The following is a 17462-nucleotide window of genomic DNA, read 5'->3' as shown; positions in this document are numbered from 1 at the left end:
CACAAAAGGGTAGAGCCGAACAGCCGAACTCTGAATAAGGTATTTTTAGGCGACCAAAATGTTACAATTAACTTTCTTGAACTGAAAACACACTGTGACAACAAGTGTTAAAGTTCTACAGCAAAAACACCGACAACTCCCAGACCGGACAACGCCGTGGTAGCGACCTGTCAGTCACAAGGTAGCCACGCCCTAAAGCGTCCCCTGCTTTATGGTCTATTTGACTCTAAATGGGACCATAATTGACTAAATGAACATCATGCTGTATTGAAGAAGACTTGAAACTAGCGATTGAGACCATAAACTCATGTTTATAATCTTTACTGAGGTAATAAATCCAGTGAGAAGTAGGCTCATTTTCTCATAGACTTCTATACAATCAGACTTCTTTTTGCAACCAGAGGAGTCGCCCCCTGCTGGCTGTTAGAAAGAAGTTTAGCATTGGCCTCACTTTTCAGACCACAAAAGTTGCCCCCTGGTCCTAACTCAATACCAGGAGGTATGGAAGCTCTACTCTAACAAGCTGATAAGCAGACAAAGTGGCTGCAGTCATTTCTTTGAAACCATTCCAATAAGCTCCCACCGGGCAGAGAATCTCCATCTCATTAAACCAATCATCCACTCACAGATACACAGTGATGATACTTGCATAATAACTTTAAACAAAAAGAACATTCTCATTCACGAGCTGGGCTGACCTTTTTTTTTTTTTTTTTTCTTTCCTGCTAAGTGATCTGCCATTGTGCGACAACAGCTCCATTCAAAATGTAACATTATTTAGAAATGAAGCCAATAACCTGTTAAGATATATGAAACTCATTTGTGAAATGTTTGAAAAATTGCTGCCAGGGGGGAGTTGTGTGGATTAATGTGGTCTCTGGTGCCAGTGCTGAAGATTCAGAAAGGGGAGGTAAATATTTCAAATAAGAATAATATCACCATGAAACCATTTGCAAACTTAAAGGGCACACACACACACACACACACACACACACACATAAACACACACACTATCTCCCAGGCGTTGAAATGACATGATATAAAAACGCTGTCCTTCATGCTCTGCAGCTGATGTCTGATATTTCATCCTTGTTGTTTTATTAAAGATTTAAACAAGTTTACATCTCCAACAAATACAAATTAGCCAATTTCTCTGACACCCACTCTGATCTAATGGGAGAGATATGAAGAGGAGAAAGGGACGGAAGGAGAAACTGAGATTGTGATGCTATATTACATCTCTGTATGTGAATTTAATACATTTAAAGAAAACATAATTTGAAGTTATCAGTGCGGAGGGGGGGGACAGTGTTACATTCTGTTGGATCTATGTCAGAATAAAACCATCTGGGGATTCAGTATGCTCTTAAATATAACTTCCTGTCATTAATATTGAGCAGCTGAATATAAGCATCTCCTTAAGCAGTGTTTGTCTCAATATAATGTCTCCGTGTTAGTATTAATACATGAATAAGAGACTTCTGGTAGTCTACTACGTTTTTCCTGTAACTTTGTCGATCGACTTCTCGTGCCGTTGTTTTATCTTCCGCATTCACCACATTTAATTTCTCTGTCTCGTTCTGTCGTCGGCTCTTATGTCTCCGCATCCTCAAAGTCAATCGATTATCTCCGCGGCTGAGGTTCTTGCTCTCATCTGACGCTATCCTTGGCTCTCTGACCTGGGCCAACCCCCCGCCTCACCCTGCAGGCTCCTTCCGAACTTTGATGGCAGCATCCATATCCATGTCACCCGTCTGACACTGTCCGTCCTGCATCAATAAACATTTGGGGAAGGCAGGATTTTTTCTAGGCTGAATAATTTATAGTGCATGATTAGAAACTCTATCCTGAGTGGAGGATCTGGTTGCTTGTATGTTTGTCTTGGATCTTTACAATAAAACATGACCCAGTCTGATTAGAAAGTCCGGTGCCACAAAGCTTGTTGGGTGTGTGTGTGTGTGTGTGTGTGATTGTGTGTGTGAGAGAGAGAGACAAGACAATCGGATATAGGGTTTTGTTCTGAAGTGGTTTTGGATGAGCAGACGTAGTGAAGAAAAACTCTATTAAGACTTTTTCATTAGACCGTCCCTGTGTGTTGCTAACACAGAGAGAAAACTGTCTGTTGTTGGTGTGTTTTTATAGAAAATTTTTTTTGTCACGCTGCTCACTGAGACATCTTAACCTTAATTATAGTTACAGGGGATTGTCAGACTGTAGAGGAGCCGTTCTGTACGATTTAATGAATCACAGACCGTCATACAGAATATTATTTCTTCAACAACTGTGGCAATTGTTCAAAGATTGCGGCAGTGATCCCACAAATTCAAAATAAAGTACAAGGCTTTCACATTTAATTGATATGTGAACTTCATATCCACAGTTGCATCTTTTTAAATCACTACTTGAGTCTTTTATAGTTCCGTAGTGTTTTTGTTTAGTTTATGTCAAGCGGTTTATTTCAACAAGTTGATCTTGCAGTAGAGCATTTACTCAACAGGGTGCCACCAGTGAAAAATAAAAACATTGCGCTGAGAGGGAAAATAAAAACTTGACGCTATTATCTTTATTTAAAATGTGCCAACATCTTGTGGCTATTTTTTTTCTGATGATTCCGACACAGTCTGGAGCCTCAATCTTTACCATCTGAAAAGGAACTTTAACTTAAAAAGTGATGCGCCCCATCAGTTTTTACAAATTGCAGAGAAATATTCAAAAAATCTTAAACCTTTTCAGCTGATAGAGGCAGATGTGAGGCGAAGCGTCTGGCGGGGGGACTGTTGTCCTTCACTGGGGGGGCCTGCTTCTCTTTGTGTTTCAGAGGGACAGTAGAGAGTGCATCATGAACTTCTCATCATACAGTAGCAAGGGGTGTGTGTTTGGGGCGTGTGGGGGTGTTATGTTCATTAGCACAGTCAAAATGCCTGGAGGCATAAGCAGAGGAGGAGTGAGGGGAAGGAGAGCGGGGAGGGAGGAAGGGGAGGGTGCCTTGTATGGAAATTGACCAGTGTGCTGTAACTGTTCATCTGGTGTAGGCCTTTGAAGTGAGCTGTTCAACACTGCAGCCGGCCTTGTTCTTGATAATTGCCTAAATGATCTCCGTGGAGCGCAGGGTTGTGTTACAACTGAACTAATCCAGGGGCAACCCGCTGATTTGACAGAGAGCTCTTCGCTATGTCAGTCTACCCCCCCGCACCCCCTCGCCCAAACAACAGCCTATCTTCCATTCTGTTTCGTCTGTTTATTAGACTAACACAGCAGGGGGTGTCATGGTAGTGATGTGGGTTCTGGAGGCAGGGTGTGTGGTGGTGGGGGGGGGTTCTGTTTGTTGTAGGGATGATGGCCTCTGTGCTCCCCAAGCTTAGCCACACGCTTAACCCGCACTCCTTGACATCATACCCTCCGCTCGCCCCCATTGATATGTAAATGAGCAGCGGCCCCGTTTGCAAATGAGGGAGGAATAATTAGTCAGGAGCACTTAGCAACAACAACAATAATACACGCATCTGATCCAGGCTGAGCTGCTCTCTCTTTGTCATTTGAGCTGCTGCTGGCAATCAGACAAGGCCCCCCTCCGCCCCCCCACCTCCTCTCCTTCCCCTCCATTGCAGCACCAGAGACACTGGTGGGTGGTGGGGCATCCACAACAAGTACAGTGTTTGGCCTTTTGGAGCCTCACCAGGGTTTAGGGAGCCAGTGGAGCATGGAGGCCAAGCAGAGCCCTAGGCCAAGAGCAGCGAGTACAGAGCACAGCCTGGGTTGGAGACCTCTCTGGTATGCAGGGAGGTCAGAGCAGAGAGCGAGCCGGAGAGGAAGTAATGTGGATACCCTGAGACCTGAGCTTTACAGGTCCTGGAGGAAGAAAGAGCGCCGTCGCACACATGTCCATGAAAAAGGCGATGCTTTAAGTGGAAAAATGAAAGTTCAGTTCAATTTTCAGTGAGGAAAAGTACCGTGTTAATGTGTGTGTGTGTGTGTGTGTCAGAATGAATGAGAGCAAAGGAGAACACGAGTAAGTAACAGAGTAAAGTTGATAGAGAAACAAAATGGGCGATGGGAGAAAAAAATAAATAGCATCCATTTCGGGAATATGACTCGGTACCTTGACTGGGAAAAATAGATTATTATGTCCAATTTACATACAGCGCCAGTGCTTCAAAGAGACGGGTGTCATGTTAGTGCTCCGGTGCCAGGCGTAATGAAGAGCCCCCCTCCCACTGTCCCAGGACAGGCCCAGTGGCAGGGTATCAGGTACACTAAGGTCCCATATAAAAGCGGCCCCTATGAATTATAAATCATAGGCCACTGGAGCCACAGCCTGTGGGATACAGAGGGGGTAAGAGGGACTATATTCCCGGAACAAAGGACAGCGATGGGAGGGGGGTAAGGTGGAGAGGTGGTGGGTTAGTGTCATACAGGAAAAGTTGAAGGACGGAGAATTTGATGGTGTTTCATTGTCAAGTAGTATCTCTGTGGTAATGATAAAACATTTTCATTAACTAGTACTTTAAGAAGCCCATATTTTCTTAATTTACCTTTTCATTTCTAACTGTTGAAATATTTGCCCCCACCTCATGTGGAGGCAATAGGAAGGGCTGAATTTTTTTCACCATTTTGCGTATTGGCACACACACACATGAGAATAAGCAAGAGTGCATGTGTTCTGCTTTATGCTTGTGTTCATGTAAAAAGATTTCTGAAGCAGCTGGAGTTTTTCTGGTCCTCCCCAATGGTCAGTGGGTTGTAGGCCTGGTTCAGTCAGAGGTGATTGAATAGAAATATTGTTTTTTTTCCCCCTTTTTTTTTTAGGTGGTGGTGGGGGGGAGAGGGGTGGGGGGAGAGGGGGGGGGGGGGGGGGCATGCTGATGAAAGGTTGATTGATATGGTGTCAGGCGCTCTGTGATGGATTAAATTGTGTGTGCAGACGTGGCCCTGGCCAGTCATGGCTGTTGCTGCCTTTTCCGCCAGCCACTGCTGCGGCAGCTTTAAGAAAATTTGATTTTCGCAGCTCAGAAACACACGGCAGCCCCTTTCTCTCCGCTGCCTGACTTCCATTTAGTTTGAGAGTGCACAAGTGATTCTTTATTGGATGAAATCTGCGCCGGATTGGATAAAGTGTTAGAGCGCTGAGCCATCTATCACTATCACCGCCCCAGCTCCAGTTTCATTTTAAAAGAAAAGAATGAAAGCAGAAAAAAAACACAGAAAAGAAGAAGAAGAAAAACAGACAGCCATAGGATGTTGGAGATTTGAAAATTAACTGTGGCAAGGAAAAAAAAAAAGATCTATCCTCCAACCACTAAGCCTGTTTCCTCTGTTGGAGGATACCAAGCTTTTCACTGTAGAGATGCCTCCAAGACCCACAAGTCTCTCTGCTCTCATAATGTCTGCTTACTGGCTGCAGCCCACACCTGCTCACACCCTGCTCCACACAGGAGGTATATATGAACCTTCACACAACTCACACATCTTGTGATACTAGTACAAACATGGACAGATATTGTTATCAGGCCTTGAGAAGAATTGACCATGTGGCTGACAGGATACATTTGTTAAAATGTTATGTTACTGAATGTCAGTTGGATATTTAAGATATTTAGAGCAACATGATGCTGGACTCAAAGTAGATCAGAATTAGAAATATTTTATTGATCCCCCGGGGGGAAATTGGGACGTTTCTGTTACTGTATATAAAAGCAGAAATTAATATAAGAAAATAGAAATAAAGGAGTATGTAACATGTAAATTATATACATAATGGTGCTATAATAACACAATATATGCAGAGAAATATAAATAATGATACAAATAAGAAAAAATTCAAAATATAAGAAATGTGTACAAATATGTGCATCAAACACAATACACAGTATAACAACAGTGTAGATAAGTAAATACAAAATGCTGAGATTCTATGTAGCATTGAAGGAGCTGGTTCTTCTCTGAGGTCGCTCTTGCAATGAAAACATATTGAGATGCTTACCTGGCTTGACATGCTTTCTGATTTGTTTTGCCATATTAGATCTTTTAAAGCAATGTTTCCTTGATTAATATATTTATAGCGTGTATATGTGTTCTGCTTTAAAAACAAGGCTAATTTAAAAACGCATTTTGGATCCATCCATTCATTCCATTTTGTAAGTATTGCTTGCTTTCTGCTTGCAGAATTCTATCTTATCTAAAACTATTTTTTTTCCAACCAAAGAAAGCATTAATATGAAAGTATAGAGCTGCAATAATTAACCAAGTCATTTTTTTTAAGAAAAAAAAGTCAAAATTCTCTGATTCCAGCTCGTTAAATGTGAATATTTTCTGGTTTCTTTTCTCCTCTATGACAGTAAACTGAATATCTTTGAGTTGTGGACAAAACAAGACATTTGAAGACGTCATGGTCTTGGGCTTTCGGAAACACAGATCCACATTTTTCACCATTTTCTGACATTTTATAGACCAAATAACTAATCGAGAAAATAATTGACAGATTAATCATTAAGTTGCAGCACTAAAAAAAATACACAGAACATATTCACCAATATACGCGAGTGTTTTGCATGTGAATTTTACCTTTGAACAGCTGTGACAGAAATATATTTATTCTGGATGTGACGGACCAGTTAGATCAAATAGGTCGTTGAACTGTTGGTTGCCTGCAGACTTCTGTGCTCGCTGACTTTGGGGAAACAGCGGTGTGACAAAGCTCCTGAACCCACAAACCACAACCTCAGTCACCCCAACCTACATAAGTTTAGTCCCACTCTTCAGGCTTGCGTGTCTCGTCCATAGCCCAGCCCAACACGGCACACTCTAAACCTGTCAATTAGTCAGACTTGTTTATTTGTGCACATCGGACCATCTCTCGTCCATTCATTTTTAAACACTGTGTCCCCCTGTCTGTCCATTAGTGCTCTGCTCTATAAAGCAAATGGCCATGAATTTACCTCAGGGCGATGCAGACGAGAGCATCCGAAAGAAGGAAGAGAAGAGAAGAAAAAAGAGCTGGGGGAAAAAAAGGCAGCAAAAATTGCGAAACTCCTATGTATTTCATTTCGTCTTACATAATTCATTTTGAAATGCATCTTGGATGATGTAAATCTGTTCAGAGGTACCCTATCTTCCAAGCCTTTACCCTTAAATGTCTCTGTGGTTGTGAGTGTCCTGAGGCAGTTTGGACCCACCAGCCTTCCCCCACCCCCAGCTTTAATAAATCATTATGGAGCAGAGCCGCACTTATCAAGCTGGTCGGAGACCTCTAATGAGCGCAGGGACCACGACTCCGCACAGCCCCAGAAATATTTTATTAAGAGCACATTTAAACACACTACTACTCAGGATGTATGACCACATTGGTGAGCCCCCCGTATCATATCTGCATCATGAATAGCAGGCCCGAGACCACAGACTGTCTGTGAGATCCACACTGTGATGCAGCTAACTCTGTCTTCTAGTCTGACTTGCCCACTGCAGGCCAACGCTGAGTGTCCTCTATGGAGCGCTTGGATTATTTCCTGGATGGCGATGGCTCCCATGGGGCCTTATGACCTTTGCTCTTATGCTCTGGTTATGATGGCCCTTCAGAGAAGAGAACATACTTGCAAGTCAGACTCAGGTCGTGTCCCTGAATAATGATCTTCAGCTTCTTTATGTCCATTGTGTGCTTTATGTGTGAAATTGAATAGGCGGCAGAATTATGAAAATCTTCATGCTTCCATGATGCAAACCTTGACCAAGACACAAACCAGGAAGTATGAATGTTTTTCTTTTAAATGAAACTCCGGGCCCACTAATTTCCTTATTCTTTTGAACTACATATTACGCCACTCAAATAGCTTCCTCTTCTCAGGTTGAATTCATTGATGAAGTCAGATGCTGTATTGTTTGATTGAACGTTTAAATAGCTTGTACAGCTGTACAAGAGAAACACTTGATCATCACATAGCAATCTTTTTCTTTTATGACAGCTTCGTCAAATCAAATGTGATTGTCAGAATATAGTAGCTTACATTGTGTGAGTGAAGTCATTACTATTACAGCTTGAATGAATTAATGCAATTTATAAACCAGTATAAGACATTTAGAGGTGAAATTAGAAATTAGAAAGAGATCGCTTCACAGGTTAAGGCCAGTCTCTTTCATACAGGCATACTATCATTAAAGAAATGCTCATGTATCCACCATTCAAACATACCTGACCTGGCATAATGGCGAGTACATTGTTAATGCATCATTTTTTCATTAAGTTGGAAAATGACTTAGAGCACTAAACAAAGTCAGAATGAGCAAGGACTCACTGACAGTAATAATAAAAGGTAAGAAAGTCTTTCTTTTACATTCCTTTTAAGTTTCCAACATCCAAGACTGCAGAAAAACCAGTAAGGAAAAAAAAAATCATTACGTTGTTGTTTCATCTGAGTCTTTTCTTCCACCAGCACAGAAACAGCAGGCTGATTAAAGATGACTAAAAACTAAAACCGACCACGCTGCGCACTTCTCCTCTTTCCTCCTCCTCTTCAACTTTTATTTTTAATGGAAAATCGGCCCCGAGCTCGTTTACTCAGGAACAGAGGGATATAAATGTTTTAAAATTTAACCAAAAAAGAAAAAGAAAATGGAATGGAAGGAGGAAAGGATAGGTAATATGAGAAAGATCTTAATCTTAATAATTCATAAAGCAGTCCTTCAATCCCCTCTTTTCTCTCTGCTGCTGACTGGTGTTTGATGAAGATACAGACTTTCTCTCTGCTGGGCTCCAGCGAGGTAAATGTAGCGCGGTGGAGATAGGCCTCCGATAAGGCCAATATATGACACACTTGCCAGGGGGAGTGGGAAAACGGTATTACCCAGGCACAACATAGGGGAGGACAACAGAGCAGGACCGGATCAGAAACGAGGTTAGAACGACAGGAAAGGCCCCGAAGGGAAACCAGACTGCACACTGATTGTAGCACCTGAGGTCACAGGGTCACTGAAAGGGTGGGACATGGATACTTAAAGTTTGCTTATATAGAAATGAATTTGAAACCAAAATGTCACTAGATCTGTTGCACTTTTGTCAATTTGTATTATGTTGGTGATCTGCAGTCAGCACTGCCTCTCAGATCTTGTATATTTAATGTATTTTGTGCACAAATTGTGTAACTTCTGTCCAGACTTCTACAGTGAAATGTACGGCTGTTTGTAAAAGTATGTGAGAAAATGGACAGGATGAGAGGGGGAGAGATGAGGAGGAAGGAAGAGGGCTTTGCTGCTCTGAGGTACAGCCCTCTGATCTCCTTTTAAGTTGTGGCCCAGCATGCTCAGCAACACAGCCAGTCAAACCTGCAGCCCCCCAGGGTTCAAGCTCCGCTCAAAGGGTTCTCCTCTCTGAGGCTGCTCTGCGTAACCGCCAGGCCGCGGCTCCTTTCCACCTCAGTGATCACACACACACACTCCCCGACCAGCACTCGCATGTTGACACTGTGTTTGAGGAAGCGTTCTGTGATAATGTCCCGGTATTGATCAGCTATCTGTGATGTTAGCTGTTGGGAAAGCGACCTGAATTCAATCTGGAATGATTGTTAATGCCGGATTGGCGGCTCAGCCTACGGTCTGCCGTAGTGGGGGTGAGGGTGTTGGGGTCCCAGGGTTCACCAAAGGTGAGGGGCCCTCCTTCCCATCTGTAGTCCTGGGAGTCAAGTTCAGCCAGAGGGTCTATGGGGGACTGGAGGTCTGGACGCCATGTCCATCTGGATCAATCTGCATACAGAGGCCAGCTGACTGAGACGGCCCCTCCTGGCTGGTGACAGGAGAAGATGGCTGAATGGGACGCTTGATTTGGGAAATGTGATTTTTCTAAGCAGTAGAGAACTGAACTGCTCGCCTTTATGTTTGCTTAATGCAATGCAAATTGATTTTCAACATCACCATCACTGCTTATATCTCCCTGGTTCATGTTTATTTGACTTACAGTATGTATGTAATGGAAGGATGCGGTCAAAAATTACTTTCTTTAAAAAAAAGAAGAAGAAATGACAGTAAAATAAAGTGACAGTGAACTTGTAACTGGGGAACTTAAATAAAAAATTGAAAGCATTTTTAAAAAGCACATTTGAGTTTAAATTTGTTTTTGCTCTGAAGTTGGATGCTGATAATTGTTTTGTTTTCAAGTTTGTGAGTGTGTGTGTGTGTGTGTGTGTTTAAGGCATTCATGAGATTAGTGTGAACCTTGTCCTCCCTGAAGGTGCAGAGGCCAGGCACGCTGCCGCCCGCCGCTCATATGCATCTCTTTTATTGTCTATTGTGTGTAATCGCAGTCCTCTCGCTTCTCGGTGCCAGACTTTTGACCTTTTTTATTTTGCTGTCCATTTTCAGCTGCCCCGCAACCCAACAGGCATTAGACTATACCGAACAGATGTGCAGGGGGGGGGTTAGCCACTGAATGCTAATGAGGGCTTCTCAAACACCAAATCCTTTTCATAGTCTGCATGAGAGAATGAGGAAAAAGTAGTTTAAGACATGTTGAGTGCAGTTTTAGTCAAATGATTGATTAATTAAAAAAAAAAAAATACAATTATAGCTAAAACTCATGTGACCACACACAAACCACGTGTGTTTGTGTGTGTCAGTGTGTGCACGGGTCAATGCGCATCTCTGTCATGCAACGTGCGTGCGTCTGTGTATGTGTGTCCCCAGGCTAGACAAAGCATGCTACTCCTTGGCAGTTCCCCCCTGTCACAGCAGAGGCCTCAGTGTGTGTGAGTGAGTGCGAGTGTGTGATCAATCTCACGTGGACCAGTCATGGTGTCAGGGCAGCAGTGGATCTGACTCTCTCTCTCTCTCTCTCTCTCTCTCTCTCTCTCTCCCCCTCTCTTCTCTCCTCGTCTCCCATTTCTCTTCCTCTTCCTCTCTTCCGCTCTTCTCCATCCATCCTTTTCCTTTGACTGTGGGACAGTAGGAGTGCCGGGTCAGGAGCGAGCCTATAGAGCGCCCATCTTTTTTGGAGAATAATTAATGCGTGCCAAGCTGGAGGGCTGATCCCGCCAACCGGACTGCTCCAAACAGGTACCTGTGTCTTCCTTTTTCTGTGGTGCTGCCATGCTCTCTTTCACTTTGTCAACTGAGCTTCGCTGACTGACTGATTTGCTGACCAGCACTCACTCATGCTTTCACTTTTTCACACACTCTCTCTCTCTCTCTCTCTCTCTCTCTCTCTCTCCCTCCCTCCCCTCCCCTCTGTCTCTCTCTCTCTCTCTCTCTCTCTCTCTCTTACACACACACCTACTGTACACAAGGCAGTACTCACGTGCACACGCCCATTACTGAGTAACTTTTAATAGTGTTTGGTGTGAGTGAGAATAGCTTCTCTTGATCTGCATTGTGTGGGTTTACAGGTTTACAGGTGTAGAGTTAGAGAGACACGTTTTATGCTCTGAGGTGGCAAATGTCATGTTTTTTCAAGTTGAAGTGGGTTGTCTTTACTGCTCTGGGCTGTACTAGGTGCTCCTACACCTCTGATCGCCTCTGATCGACTTTCTCAAAGGTTACAGCTTTTCTCTTTTCTGTGATTTTGTGTATTTGATGTGTTATTCCTCGCTGAGATAAAAAACAAAACAAAATATGTGGCAAACTGTGATGATTCTGAAGCGGTTAAAACAGTTTGACTGCTTTGCAGCATTGTTCTATTTTACCCTGAAGTGTTGCGCTTTTTTTATAAAAATAAGATAGAAATATTCATTTATATTTTCTTAAAGGCAGCAATGATAAGTAAACTCAAAATTTACAACAAATAATATTTCCTACATTTCTAATTTATGTCTTGCCTATTGTAATACTTTGTGACATCATAGACAGACATGATAGTTTTCTATAGGACTGTTGGTTTCTTCTCCATATTCAAAGCGACTCATTTCTTTGCCCATTAGTTTGGATTGACAGACTGGATCAACTTTCAGAGTCCTGTAGGCATGTAGGCAAGCAGCTATACTTCACAGATTTGAAGGAAGAGGAAAAGGTGTTTCCTGTAAATGTCACTTTTATTTTTACATGAAGAGATGTTTTTTTTCCAAAGGGTCAGCGCAAGAATGCAGCTGTGGAAGCTTTGAGAGGGGGTTCATTTCGGAGAGCACATCAGAAATCTCAACCCTTTCCTGCTCAAGCACCCACCTGTCAAGTGTGTTTAAACCGCCATGGCGTTGTATTGTAATAACACTTAAACGCATTAGCATTCCATTTATTAGATGATGCGAGGTGACCCATTTACAAGTTGTTTTAAACTTAATTTACACGTACACACACACACACACACACCAGTCCAAAAGGTTAATGGCTGACAAATTAACCCCTGCAGCATTATCTTACAAATGGCCCGCAGCTATGATAACCTATAATCAATATCACCAATTATGTGTCAGACAGAGGCTATTGGCCGTGACCTGTCTCTCATGAAGAGACTTTCTGAGGAAACAGGATCTCTTCCACTATGCAGATGCAGGATCTCTCCCCATTCTGATGTCATTACAGACACCTGGGACCACCTATCATCCGCTGACTGCATCTCTTCATCTCATTCTGTTGCTTCTACTCTTCTTCTTCATCTTCTTCTTCTTCAGCTTTGTGTCATCTGCACCTTCATTCTCATATTTTTTTTTTATTCATGCTCTTGTGTCTCATTTTTTTAAAGTCAATCAGCTCTTCCTTCAATTTTAAGTTCATTTTGTTTAATAAAAAGTGTAGGCGTCCCTTCAGTAAACAGCATTTTTAATGCATACATGAATACAATCTATCTTGAACTTTTATGAGCAGATAACATTTTTTTATCCCTCAAAATACCTGAAACATATTTCATTAATTAGTTCAAATAAAATTGTTATAACCTTAGATATTATCCCTGATCTTTTTCAATTGTTGCAGTGATTATTGTATTAAAGAAAATTGCATGTTTGTTCATTATATATGAATACTTTATTTTAATTTCTTCAGTCATGAAAGTTAGAGAAACTAAATGTTTGTTTCTTCTCTTAAATAACGTAATTTTGGACAAGCCATTAACATCTCATGTACAAATCATATCTGAGCTTCCAGCTGCATTTGAAACAAAATCCTGTGATTGTGTAAAGCAGTATAGCATCTTGTACATGATGACAGTGAACAGGCCACCTCACAACTCCTAAGTGCTGCATGCAATTACATAATTATTTGGCTGTGGAATAAATATATATATATACACAACATACACTGTAACTTTTACCAAATTGTTTTCAAACAATCATTTAACTGCTGGCTTCTTTACTAAACATGGTATATAACATTATGATCGGTTTATAGGCTGTTAATTAAGCCTGAATTGCAACTAGTGTTTATCACCACTTTAATGCTATAGCATGTATTATTTTTTTAATTAAAAAACAACAACAATCGTATAAAAAACAAAAAGTAGTGTGTGGCTAAAGCTTTTTATTGCTTTTTTTTTTATTAATGAAAACCTTATAATTAGGGCCCTCAGCACGCAACTTCCGATATAAACGAGTAACTTTTCAGCTTTAAAAATTAAAGGTCGTTCTTTCCGTTGCTTAAACAATTTAAATGGTAAATAAAAAAAATAAAAATTTCAACTGTGGCGCATATGAGCCTTTCATCTATATTTATGAAATTGTAAACAATGGGATTGAAAAGAGAATTCAATTCTGCTTTCAGTTCAAGTTAAAGCTGAAAATCGTAGTTTTTTATTTTTTATTTCTGCCATTTGTTTCCTGTTGTTACATTCCCGGTATAATGGTGAATATTAACACATCTGTTTCTGACTAGAAATTATCAGATGTCTGCATGGCACCGTCAATAAACCTCAGGCATAGTAATAATGAAATATTAAATAATATTAGATTATTAAAAAAAAAAGAAGATTAAAATTAGATATTAGTAATAATAATAATAGTAATAATAAATACATAAAATAATAATACAAATAAATACATAATAATAATAATAATATACTTTTATTTTGAAATGGACTAATTCTGTGAGACAGAGAGACATCCAGACAGCAGTCCTCTCGGGTCTGTTGATGGTCTGTTGATGGTCAGTGGCTGCAGTCCGAGGAGACCTTGAACTTCACCGGGCTGGTGGGCTTGTTTGCTGGCTGGGTGGGGGGGTCAGCTGAGAGCTGAGAACCATATGATGCCTCCATGTGTCTGCTGTGACACCCAGCGCAGAGGGACTGACGAGGAGCCTCCCTGCTGCGTCTCACACAAGAACTATTATTTCTATATTTCTATATATTTCTTCAGGTTTTTTTTTTTTTTTTTACATAAATCTGTCGCTGTTATGAATCAGCATCTGATTCATAAACAATCAGTGGCTTGCATACATACATTCATTATGGCTGCAGTAAAAAAAAATAAAAGTCCAGTTGGTGAGTCATTAAGAAATCAAAACTGAAGTTGATTAGAAAATATCCATTTATTTCTTAAATTTCTTTGCCCAAAAAGAGCTGGTATTTCCATACCAGTCAGCCTGTAGATGGTTTCAGCTGTTGGGGCCTATAAAATATTCAGAATAAGGTGTAAGTGCTTTGTAGTGGGGGTTTACCTTAAAGGAAGGGTTTACCCCCCAACTACGTCCTGCTGCTGTCCAGAACTGCTCCACATCTAGGCCCATGTTTGCCCTTCATGGATAGGATAGCACATCTCAGAGAGGAGAGGAGAGGAGAGGAGAGGAGGGGGGCTAATAGCTTACTGTAACTCTTATAAATAGAAACACGCAGGCAATTAATTATTTCTTTTGCTCTTTTTCTAAATGTGATGCTTTCATCGTGCGTTTTTTTTTTCTTTTCCCCTCAAACACGGACTATTTAGTTTCACAAATGTTAATTGATTAGTGATCAAACATTCTCGCCAGTAGATCCATTTACATCCTGCATTGATGTTTTCAGCTTTCTATTTTTGTTGCACATCAATTTTGGGCTGCTATGTAAGACTACAGGCCCTATCCTCTGCACGATATGTCACTGATGTCATGTTTGAAATCCCTTCGGTATCTGAATGACTGATAACTCCTAATAATGAGGACTAAATAAGCAGTATTATTTATTTTTTTTGGGAGGAAGGAGGAGAGGGAGTTGAGACTAAAGGTGAGTGATAAATAAATGATGCTGAAACTTGAAAACAAACTGGTGAATAAAAACGTCTGATTGTGGCATGCCAGGTCTCAATAAGATTTGTTTTTACCAAAAAAAAAAAAAAATAGTCAAATTAAGCCAGATTGCGTTAGCTTCATTATCCTGATTTGCTGTTGCTCTTTGATAAAATTATATATTCAATTCATCTTTATTGACAGACTCAAGTCCATTAGAAAACATACAACGCAAACAACAATACATACATTAAAAATAGAAACTGCCACCTTTTTATAAAAGACAGTTATACCAATGTTTCCACAGGGGTGACTGGTATTTTATAACATATATATATAAATCTTTTTTTTTTTTATTATTATTTTTTGTTGTTGTTGAGGATGATAAGACAAAGCCCTGCCGAGCATAAACAGTAGGCCAATACACTGAAGTGATAAGTCTACTGCATGATATCTAGTGAAAAAAAATCATATAATTTAATTTTACGTAAAATAAAATTTCCAGTTATTTATGCAGTAATGCATTAGTATAATTTATTAAGATTTTTAAAAAATAAATAAAATTGAGATGTTTTAGATTTTAGCTATGGGTAGTAGGCCTATATGCCGTGTTGCTCGGGCCTAATTGCTGTATTCATGCAAACAAGTGTCCTATTAGAATATAATGAATATTAAATAGACGGAATAAACTTGTCACATTCAATCGGATCAGTCGCCAAATTCCTCAACAGTTGGCCCCGCGAGGCAATTAATAGCTATTATCTCGCGCTAAAGCCTAATTAGCCCCGATTAGCGCAGTAAAGGGAGGGCTGGTGCGCTAATTGAAAACTCCTCCAGAAGAGAAGAGGAGGTTGTGTGTTGTAGACGAGGAGTCCTTGTTGTAAGCAGCTCCCGGTGGTAAATACCATTCACATTCAAATGAGAATGACAAAGTTTGGCACAGAAACAAGCACACGTCCGCCTCCCGGCCTCCCAGTCTGCCTTTATAAAAAAAAAAAAAAAAAGCGCTCCGCCTTTTGTTAACCTGACAAGTGTTTATAGAGGAGCGTTATTTGGTTAATTCAGGAGGAGGATGGCACCGTGCCTCGACAGACAGCTCGGAAAAAAGAAACCCAAACACTTAAAAAAAAATGGCAATAATTTAAATGATATCCTCTGATTTTTTTTCCTTTTATCTGACATTAAAATATATTGATGGGTTTGTCTATAAGCTCATCTACTTAAAAGTTGGCTTATAGACTGTTGTAATTACAAACAGTGGATTGCATATATGAAAAAAGCCTTGAAAAACGGGAAAAAATAAAGTATAAAAAAAAATAAAATATAAAATATGATATTACACACACACACACAAAAGCGCGCACATGCAGGAGCCAACAAAAAGCACCCTGCACAAGAATAATCTCATTGAAATAAAGAGGGTGTGTGTGTGTGTGTGTGTGTTAAGAATGGACTTTAAATGCATTTAAGCTGCTACAGTATAGAGAGAGCAGAGCCTTGCACCTGTCTCCATCTCGCTGGAGATTTGCACCCCTCCTGCTGCAGGCATTGAGGAGTCGCTCTTTTTGTGTGCGCGTGTGTGTGTGTGTGTGTGCGTGTGTGTGTGTGTGCGTGCGTGCGTGTGACTGGCCATGCATGTCATATTTTCGACCGAGACACACACACACTAACACACACTCACAGACACACAAACGACGCCTTTCCTGCAGGCATTTGTCTCTTTCTTGTGCATTACAGCGAATATGTGACCTAAATAACCATTTTATTGTCTGTTCCTCCTTTTAGACTTCTCATAAGAATAATCTGTAATTTTGCACGTTTTGTTGTGTGTGTGTGTGTGTGTCCCCCCTCCTTCTCCATCTCCATGATGTAGTCCTCTTTGATGAGTGTAATATTAACATGATAAGGAGATGTCAATGAAAAGCTCTCTATACCTGACTGAGCAGACGGGCTCTGTGATGCTGGCTCTAATGTAATATTAATGCATGCAGGGCTTGTTTCTTATCAGGAAAAGATCTCTCCAAAATTGTCCTCCACAGGGACCCACTTAGAGTGAAGCACACATAATAGAAATGATCACTCTTTTTTAGCCTGCGTCTGAAAGATATCACTCCACTTTATACAGTAAGTGACAAGAATTTGAACAGCCTTCGTGTAGGCCTAGCATGTATATTTCTTGGCATATTTTGGCTAATGTAGGCATATTTTTTAGTTAAATTTACAAGCTAATTTTCAGCTTCTATTAAACAGCAATTTATGATGAAAAAACAGCTTGCCCAAATTAAAGAAATAAAAAATCTAAATTGATCAAATAAAAAAAAATAAAATAAAATTTTCATAGGTGTTTGGACTGAACATACTTC

At 40.6% G+C, this 17462-nt stretch overlaps 1 protein-coding gene across 5 annotated transcripts in view; it reads left to right on the top strand.

Annotated features, from left to right (window-relative positions):
• The window catches only part of zfhx3b (zinc finger homeobox 3b), a 365979-nt gene that overhangs the window by 99759 nt on the left and 248758 nt on the right, over nt 1–17462 (top strand). For 4 of the 5 annotated variants that reach the window (XM_074617854.1, XM_074617862.1, XM_074617819.1 and 1 more), the window contains exon 4: nt 10925–11034. The gene's annotated coding sequence lies outside the window, so the exon portion shown is untranslated. The remainder of the gene's footprint in view (nt 1–10924; nt 11035–17462) is intronic. The other variant, XM_074617828.1, reaches the window with a different exon arrangement.

The sequence above is a fragment of the Sebastes fasciatus genome, chromosome 2, assembly GCF_043250625.1.
Source record: "Sebastes fasciatus isolate fSebFas1 chromosome 2, fSebFas1.pri, whole genome shotgun sequence".
NCBI lineage: Eukaryota > Metazoa > Chordata > Actinopteri > Perciformes > Sebastidae > Sebastes > Sebastes fasciatus.
The sequence above is the reverse complement of the archived record's forward strand: the minus strand, read 5'-3'. Positions and strand labels throughout refer to the sequence as shown.